This window comes from Cyanistes caeruleus, chromosome 4 (genome assembly GCF_971803275.1).
Source record: "Cyanistes caeruleus chromosome 4, bCyaCae1.hap1.1, whole genome shotgun sequence".
NCBI classification, from domain to species: Eukaryota; Metazoa; Chordata; class Aves; order Passeriformes; family Paridae; genus Cyanistes; species Cyanistes caeruleus.
The window spans coordinates 46,884,396-46,893,848 of NC_141704.1; positions in this window are offsets into that span (position 1 = coordinate 46,884,396).

Consider the following 9,453-nt stretch of genomic DNA (forward strand, 5'->3'; position numbering starts at 1 on the left):
CAGAGGAAGTTTCTGTCTCATCCCCCATCCTTCCCTAGCACTCAGACCATTAGGCCAAGCAGTGATCCTGCTTTCAGTAATTCATGTGTCTCCCAGGAAAGTCATCTAGCTACCAGACAGTTCTGGCACTTGTCCTTCCCTCTGCTGAACCTCAGAAGCTGTTCCAGAAGAATTCAAGCTTTGTTGGACCAGAGAAGAATCATGACTCCATAACCCAGCTGTACTAACTGGAAAAAGAAATGCTGGCTTCTAGTTCCTCCTCCTCCTCCCAAGAGTGTTTTTTTTTTGCATATCTTATCCATGATCTGAAGTCCTGGGAGCTAAGCCTGAATCACCCAGATTATGGTATGGCAGCTGGAGTCCTGGATTACAGAAAAAAAATTGGGAATATGGAGAGAGAATTGCACCTTTCTCTTCTTCTTCCTCCTTCCCATTAGGACTGTTTTCCTATTTGAATGAAGGACCAGAGGGACTCCTATAGAGAGGGGTCTTAGAGCTCTGGAAGCCAAATAGATGGATATGAAGGGGAAATTACAGCTCACCCTTGCTGCCAGGAGGAGTCAACTTCAGGCAGCTGTAAACTTGAGTATTACTGGCACGGATTTGTAATGAGCATTGAGATGAGACTAACAATGTACACTGGCTCAGACACCAGTCTGGTCCTGTATGCTGCTGTGGGGATCTAGATGTCTAAAACCAAGCTGTTAATACATCTAAATGTTGGTTGTCTACTGCCTGTTTTTTTATATAATCCTCAAAATAATATTTTCTTTTATCAAAATAATGATATATGATACATTAGATTTTTTTGTTTGAACAGTTAATACTGTTGAGATTAAAACATTAAAATCAGTATCAAAATGTATTCAGTGAGGAACTTTGACACAGGAGTTTTATCTGGAGCTAAGGTGAATAGTTCCTCTGTTTATTTTGGAAATTTGTCTCTATTACCTAAAGCTCTAAGGAATAAAAGTAAAGCACTATGCTTATATGCTACCATGACTGTTTAAATGGGATTGAGACAATGAAGTAATTCAGAATATTATTAACTTGATGGTGAAGTGGGTTTGCCACTAAAACATGCCCCTTGCCTTGGATGTTGCAAAACTTACATAATTGTAATATTCTGTAGCCTCTTGAAGTTTTCTCCCCGAAACAGCAAATCATAAAGTCATAAAAAATAAATCTGTCTGGATAAGATTCTTCTGGCCATTTGCAAAACAACATAGTAGAAACTCATATCACAAAACTATGAAATGGTTTGGATTGGAAGATACCTTTAAAGACCATCTAGTCTATCCCCACTGCCATACCTGAGCTACCAGTTTGAACTCTCCCTATAATCAATGAAGGGAAAAAATCTAGGATTTGAGCTATCTCATTCTAGAATAGATGCCCAAATAGGTTAGGAGAGTGATTTTCATTGCAAATAGGTGAAACTGAAATTAATGGATCCCACCCCACAACATTGAATTTGTTAAAAACATTACAAGCACTGATCAGTATGGAAAGAGCATTAGTATAATATTTCATGATGGTGCACTGATTATTCATTGACTTATTGACATTTTTGCTCAGTCATAATCCAGCCAGCTAGGAAATGAGCCCTGCCTACTCACTAGGCTGGCAGGATAAGCTTCATCTGGTGTGCACAATGATTTCTTTCATGAAATCATCTTGGTATTCTTATCAAAGAACATTTATGGTTATCTATTGACTCAAAATAGAAATGGGAGACTTTTCTGAGCCACAAACATTTTTTAATCATAACATCTAGAATTGCTGAAATGGACTTTGACAATAAATCCTTGACAGAACAATAAAACCATAAGGGTTTTCTTTTGTGGGATGTTGGGGAAGGTTGTTTTTGGTTTTTCACAACCACCTCATGCAAGGTTATGCTCATCTCAGTGTTACCCAATAAAATCAAGTGTACAGAGGAAAGACACATGTCCAAGACCTTTGTTCGTTAAAATATCAGAGGGAGAAAAAGCATTTATCATTATAGTCTTAAATGGTATAAAAAAGAGTGGTAGGAAGAAAGACAGTGTGTCCCTGCCTTTGCCAACAGAACTAAATTCCACTTTAAAACCAAGCCTATTTAAAACACACTGGTGATTTATCATGTCAAAACCGAACAGCTATTTAATGGCAACAGATAAGACATCACACCTGGGTCAAAATTTCTTCAAAGAAGGACTTGCTAAGTAATTTAAGGGATTTGGGGGGAGGGACGTGTTTTTCTCAGAAAGGATTGTATTTGTGGGGGAAATACAGTCCAAATAGAAAAAAGTTATAATTTATGGCAAAATATGAGTCAGTAAAGCAATTTCAGAAACAGTGAAGGGAACATTAATAAGACTGTTATTGGAAACAAAAAATAAGGAAGAAAAGGACAGAGGCAGATAGACAAAAAGAAATACTATTTTTTTTAAATGGAAGGAGAATGAAGCAAAACAGGATAGGTCAACTTGAAAGAAAGAAAATGTTAAATATCATCAAGATCCAAAAATTTGCTGCACTCAAGTCAGCATGAAGGGAATTTGGCCCCAATCCATCTTTGTGTCCTGGATGTCATGTTGAAAGCAAATTCAACCTGTTTATAAATCAGAGCCAAATCTGCCCCAAATCTGTTTGCTATCTGGGCCTTTGAGAAGCTGGGGCTCATCAGAGCATAGCTGGTAACCAAAGGGTACACCAAGAGACAGCTGTGGTAGTTCTATGGCCACTGGGGATGCCTGGAGAATGAAAGCAAGGAGGTTAAACAGCTGGCTTTCCCTCTGGAAAGGACACTAGGACACAGTGGATCTGGCCAAAGTATTTTTAGAGACATGATTAAGTGAGGCAGCAGGGTTTATTTTTAAATTAAGATGGAGGGTTATCAGTTTAAGTTTTGAAATAGGATTGAAACCACAAAAATAAAACCCAGTTATTTGGCTCTGTTGTAAGACCCATCCTAACTGCTTAGCCCAAGGTTTTCTGGCATGGGAGAAACTCAGCTGATTTAGACCGGATTCAGCCCTCCTCAGCTGAGGGATGTTTGACTTTGGGTTGTTTGGGGAGGTCAGTTAGAGAGCAAACACCTAATGTTGCTCCAGGCCAGAATCAAAACCTACCCCTGCAAAGATTTGGGCTGGGGAAACTTCCTGGACCTTTCCCCTCCAGGAGGGAACTGGGATGTGCTGATATGGGGAAATGTTATATTAGGACTTCATTCGGGGACCAAGGGGAGGCTTGGACCTCTTTTGGCTTCATCCATGGCAATTTGATTATTCTTAATATCAAGTAAACTGGTATGTTTTCTCCCCACCCCTGTCAATAGCAATATTATCATTATTTCACTGGAAGGCTCTTTTTTTGTACAGTGGTTTGGATTAAATTCCTTTTGTTCTTTTCAAGTATTTATATTTTTGAACTGAAAGCTGACCCCTTGGTGTGTTTTGCAGAACGCTTAACTTGCTTGGGTTTCTTGGGGAGAGAGAGGGGTGATGTCATTCACCACTTGATAAGGCTGAATCCTTTATCTATCTGAACTTGGACACTGGGGAGGATGGGAAAATCATTCCTCTTCCTTTCTGTCTCAAATCCACTTAATTTTTTTTTCTCTTTGTAGAGAAATACAAGTCTCCACTTACTCCTAGACTTCATAAAATTTGCTTGAGCAGTCCAGAATTCTTTAAAAGACAGGAAACAGAGACATAGAAAAGACATGGAGGAATAAGAGGCAAACGAGATCCTTGTGCATTAAGAGGGGTAAGAGACATATAATACTCTTCTTTCCTAATCTGTGAGGAGCTCAAATTCAGCTAATGTAAGTCATTAGAGAGACTCCAATTTCTTCATCTGCATTAACCTGTGAAAGACTGGAAAAGACTCTTTGCCCTATTTTTTTCATGAAAATTAAAGTAAATTGTGCTAATGGATTTGCACACACAAGGCTACATAAGAAACTGGTTAAAACAACCAGACAAAAACTATGGACAAACACAAGGGCACTCTCAGACAACTTCATTAAACAATTTCAAGGCATTTCAGTGCATCAGCCCTTTATAATGAAAGTCTATGACCTTGCTAATGTAAGAAGATTAATCAGTGGTTTACAGGGGTTGTAGTAAAACGCCCAAAGTGTCAGTATACTGTTTCACATCTGCCATTAAGTGAACATAATGTGTTTCTAAACTATTTCAAACTGTGTTTTTATGTTGTTTGTTATCGAAAAGGTTTGTCAGATCAGCTAAACCCAGGCTGATCTATGAATACTGACTATTTCACTGCTGTAGTGCATTTTCTTGCTGAAGTTTCAGCTGAATATATTACTTCACTTTAATACAAATGTTTTCTAAACCCTATTTCATGATACTCACAAGTTAAAATAGCAGCTACTCTCTGAAGTTTTGAGTCTATCATTATTCAATATGACATTAAGTTATTTGCTATTACAGTTAATTCAGACCCAGGAGGATCTTTTGTAGATTTGATTTGTTGGGGAAGAGAAAGAATTTGAATGTACTTTCCACTGTCTTTGTTAAAAAAAACCTATCTTTTAGAATTTACTTAATTTTGTCTGAAAGTTTCTGTCAAAACCATTAATAACATCATTTTGTCAAAGTTTATTATCTCTAGCATTGATTAGGAGTGTATTAAGAGCGCCAAATACTAGGAAGTGAAGCCATGGAAATTAATGTTTTAAAGATATTTTCCAACTGAAATGATTTTATGATTCTATGATCCCATGACTCTAAAACATATTTAATTGCAATGGTGAGAGGAATTCAGGGAATCAGAATGTATATTACATGAACTGGGGTGCAATTGGAGTGACAAGACAGAAGTTTACAATCCAGCCTGATTGGAAGTGTGATGGATCCCTGCAGCCTCTTGCCAGCTGACAAAGGACTGGTATATTTGTCAGCACAAATGAGAAATTACAGACTACTGAACACAACAGAGTGTGCTGAAAGAGGAAGGAAATAAGGACTTGTTTTATAGTGGCTGGGTTTCAAAAAGGTCCACTGCTCTAAGAGACATTCCAGATTGTAAAAGGGCTCATCACATTAAGTACAGGAAATTGTCAGATATGGGTTTGGGTACTGTGGTCAAGGTACAAAATACCCAGATGTGCTATCTTTGATATGCTTAATACTCTGTAGCACAATTATGATGAATTACCTTCTGCCTGGGTTTTAAGATTCTGCTCTCATTCTATACGTGGACTGTTACAGTGACATGGGGAAGTTCCCACTATTAGCTTTCTCATATTCCTCATATTCTCATTCCTCAGTCTTTCAGCCAGTGGAAAAAGGATTTGAATCAGTAGAATAAAGAGGCCATTCTTGAGTACATTGTGATGAACTTGTTTAAACATAATTTTTAAAATATATACACAAAGAAATACATAAACTATCTGAGAAAAAGAATTGCCTGTGGCTTTAACATAAGAGATGTGCTACAGATGAGAAAAGCTGTGGACAAAAGACTTCAAGAGCAGTTTTTTCAAGCTGAAATTGGCTCTGATTCAAATATTCTTTAAAGACTAATTTTCTTTGCATGGTAATGACCATAAGTTGATGTTAATAATGCAAGTCAATTCTAATAATATGTGGCTTTAACTGCAATAACCACAACAATATTATGTAAAAGGAACAACTGCCATGAACTTCTTCCTGGTGTGGAGAATTTTTTTTGCAGGTGGAGTGGATTTTATATCTTCCAAGAGGGACACTTGAGATATTTCTGGTCATATGGCAGCCATTCCTGAAGCTTGAAATGATAGGTGAGAAAGATAGTATAAACCTTCTGTTCTTGCAGATTCATTACATGAATTTATGCCTATTGTCTGGTGGCTATAACTTTGAGTTTTATTGGAATAGAAATGTATTAGACTATGTAGGCAGAAATTAAAAACGTGCACAAAGAGATGAAAATAGAAATGAATATTGGCATTTTTCTCAAGAAATGCAAGACACCAGACTGAATATTTAGAGACTATTTCACAGGGTAACAAACTTCATGTGCTACTGCATATCACAGATCCTGACCATCACATCACAAACATGCTAAAGTCTCCACAGAGAGTAAATATGGAAGCTATGTTACCTGCTCTAAATTTTAGTGGATCTGTTTATCAAATTAAGATTAAAGGGAAAATTAAGGGGGACTCAGTAACCTAACAATGCATTTTGTTTCTTCTAGACTTCTGCTTGGGCTCCTACTGCTGCTTGATGAGACCATGTATATTCTCTGTCCTGTGTTACATCTGGCAGCTCTCCATGCATTTCTTCCCCACCTTAGCAGAACTAAAGTGAGACAATTTACTTTAATATTCTTATTCAATTTTTCCCCACAGAAAAGATTTTCTTGACTACCAGTTATGAGGGTTGTTGCAACAGGCCGCCTACATGGATAAAGTAGAAGTCTAGAAAACTTTGATTTATGCTGGAAAGAGAATGATTGTGTCAAAATGCTGCTGTGGGTTAGATACCCAGGTAGCCTGCTGTTATGAATGCTAATGGAGCTACAGTGACTTCACAGCGTGCTGGAAATGAGACACAGGATAAAGCCCACGTTGTGATCTGGCTGCGAGAAGGAAAGGACACAAAAAAGCTCCTGTGGATCTTGTGGACTTAGTGTTTTGTTCACATGAAGGAGTGACATGGAAACAGCAAAGCCACAGGCATTATGACTAAGTTAATTTCATAGGCAGCAGAAAGGAATAGAAGGCTGCAACAAAGGGAATAACTAAAGTGTTTTAAGGCTGCAAAGTGCAGTTCAGTTACACTTCCTCTTCCGAGACTTCATCATGCACCTGGGAGCAAAGTTATATTGGTATGGAAAATGTGGGGCAGCCTGAAACAGAGGTGATAGTAGAGAGCAAGGCAACAAGCACTACCTTAATTAAGGCTCATGGGTTGTCCTGAGGCTTGTCCACATGCTGAGGACAGTTTTCTCATGCATTTGAACCGCAGAACACACAAAAATTGTGGCCCCAGGATACTACTTTCCATTGCCTCTCCAGGGAGTATGTGTAGCTTGTATTTTGTATGTCATATGTGTCTTATTACTCTGGCCAACGTGTGGCTACACATTTTGCAGAGCTCGGGGATCACACATAGCCTAGCACGTGACGAATTCTAGCAAGGATTTATACAGTTATGGAGGCCCAGATGCCTGAAAAGTGTGCAAAGCATGATTGGGGATCTGGGTTATGGCAGCCTCGGTGTCAGCAGCCTGCTGTCAAGCACAAGACACAGCTCAGCACCTGAGCCACACTTTGAAGTTTAACATTTGCCTGCAGCCAAGAAACTTCCACCCCACTGGAGTATGGATTAGCACAGTGCATGGAAAATAAGTCTTCACAGTTAGTTTATAATCTATCATTTTTACATTTCTGTATGCTTTTGCAAATGTTAGAGAGCAGAACTAAGAGTTAGGGACTCAGGGGTGGGGGCAGGTGAGGTGGTAGCAGATGACATAGATTTGCAGAACAATGAACTAAGTAACAGCATGCTTTCACAGATTTTTGAACCATGTTGTTATTTTAAACCACCTTGTTATCCTGTGCTGAAACTGCAGAATTCTGCAGAGGATGGTACTTTTTAATTGTAAACACTTAGATTGCTAAACCGCCAAGCTTCTGAAAAATATATCTATTTTTTCTAACAAAAAATTAAGAGTATCAGGCTGGTGACAGCATCCACAGACAGGAGTCAATGTTTAAGCAGATATAGTGAATTTGTGCAAGCTCAGAGTAGCAACAAATAGCACTACATCAAAACCTTAGGAAACAGAAAACTGTTTTGTTCTAATTACCCTGATTTAGACTAAGGAATCTTTGGGAATCAACAGATTCCAAAAGTGAGTTAGTGTTTAGGGCAACAGTGCTGTGTCATTTGTGGAGTAATAACGTTCTCTTTTAACACCAAAAATCTCATTTACCCAGGAGACAAAATGGGGCCAAATCCTCATCTGATGTCAATCAGCATGATTCCTTTGCCATTAGCATGGCTTCAACGTGTTTGGTGGAGCAATAGCAATTTACTTGTGCTGAGAGCTTTGCCCTTGTATCTCATAGCTCAAAGAAATTAAGCTGCCTTCCAAGGTTTCTGACTGAAGTCCTATATAGTTTAAATCTTGTTGCAAAAAGCCTGCTCAGATATATTTTTTCCTTTCTGTTTCAAATGATTTTGCATATTCATCACATGAGTTTAATGCAATATGTTTAATTTTCTTCAAACCATGGCAAACCACGAAATGTTCACAGGTTATGCCAATGAACCACTTTGCAGAAAAAATAAAAATGAACTTAGGTTAAATTTGTGTTGTTGAAATGGTTTCTTTTTTTCCACTTGTTTTTAAATTTGCAATGAAATGTGAAGAAAGTTAGCATATGAGACATTTTACATCTCATTAATAACATTTTGACAGTTCTGCTTTGAAAGCCTGCTCAAAATAATGCAAAAATCCAAGAAAATTACGTCAATATTATTTTAAGTTAGAAAAGCACCCTTTTTCATTTTTGCTTTTCTTTGGTCATGTTTAAAGTGGCCTGTCTTAAATTTGAAAAACACAATAAATGCAGTTAGAGATATGCTTTTGTCCTTACTGAAATTAACAGGAAAATCATAGGAATTACAATTTTCCATAGTGAGAACACCCTACACAAACGTTAATGGTAGCTGAGATCAGGCGTGCTGCATACTTCCTGCTGCTATGATAAGTTTTGCAGTTATTTTTCATACCTCTGCCATCACTAGAGTAAACTCTTTTATTAAGTGACGTATTGGGCAGGTTTATGCATTAATTTGATTTTATGTTTGCTATGGTAGCCCTAAAAATCTCACAGGCTTTCACATGCGTGTGCCTCACCTGCAACAGGCTACTTCCTCCATGATGAATTCACTCAGGAGGTGAATGCTGCTGAAGAACAACAGGCAAGATTTGTGTGGAGTTTGTGAGAGAAGGAAAGGTCCTGAGAGGGGTTGGTCAGCCCCCCATGGTGAGGAGGACCTGCCCATGGAGGGCTTAAGTTCCAGTGGAAGGAGGCTTTGAGGGACTCAGTATCACCAACAGGGAGTCAGGTCCCTGTTGCTGATCCTGAGCTGGGGGTCTGAATGCCAGAGGTCTTCCCTAGGAGGAAGGAAGCAAGAAATGGTGCCAGTAGTCTGGAGGTATTCACATATCATTGCATGAAGTGGATTATTTGAGGGAGGAGGACATGAGAGAGGATCAAACCCCTTGGAGCAGATTTACCTAAAGAGGAAGTTCCTAGTTTCAAATTTCCCTGCACCTTTGTCATCTTTTCTTACCAACCCTGTGGCCATGGCAGGAAACTTGGGTTCAGTACGACCCTGCAATCAGAAAACATGCATCCATTCATGTCACTTGGGATTGCCACCGTGAATGTGAAGGGGAGGAAAGTCAGAGTGGGTGAGGACATGATGAGCCCCGGTGCTA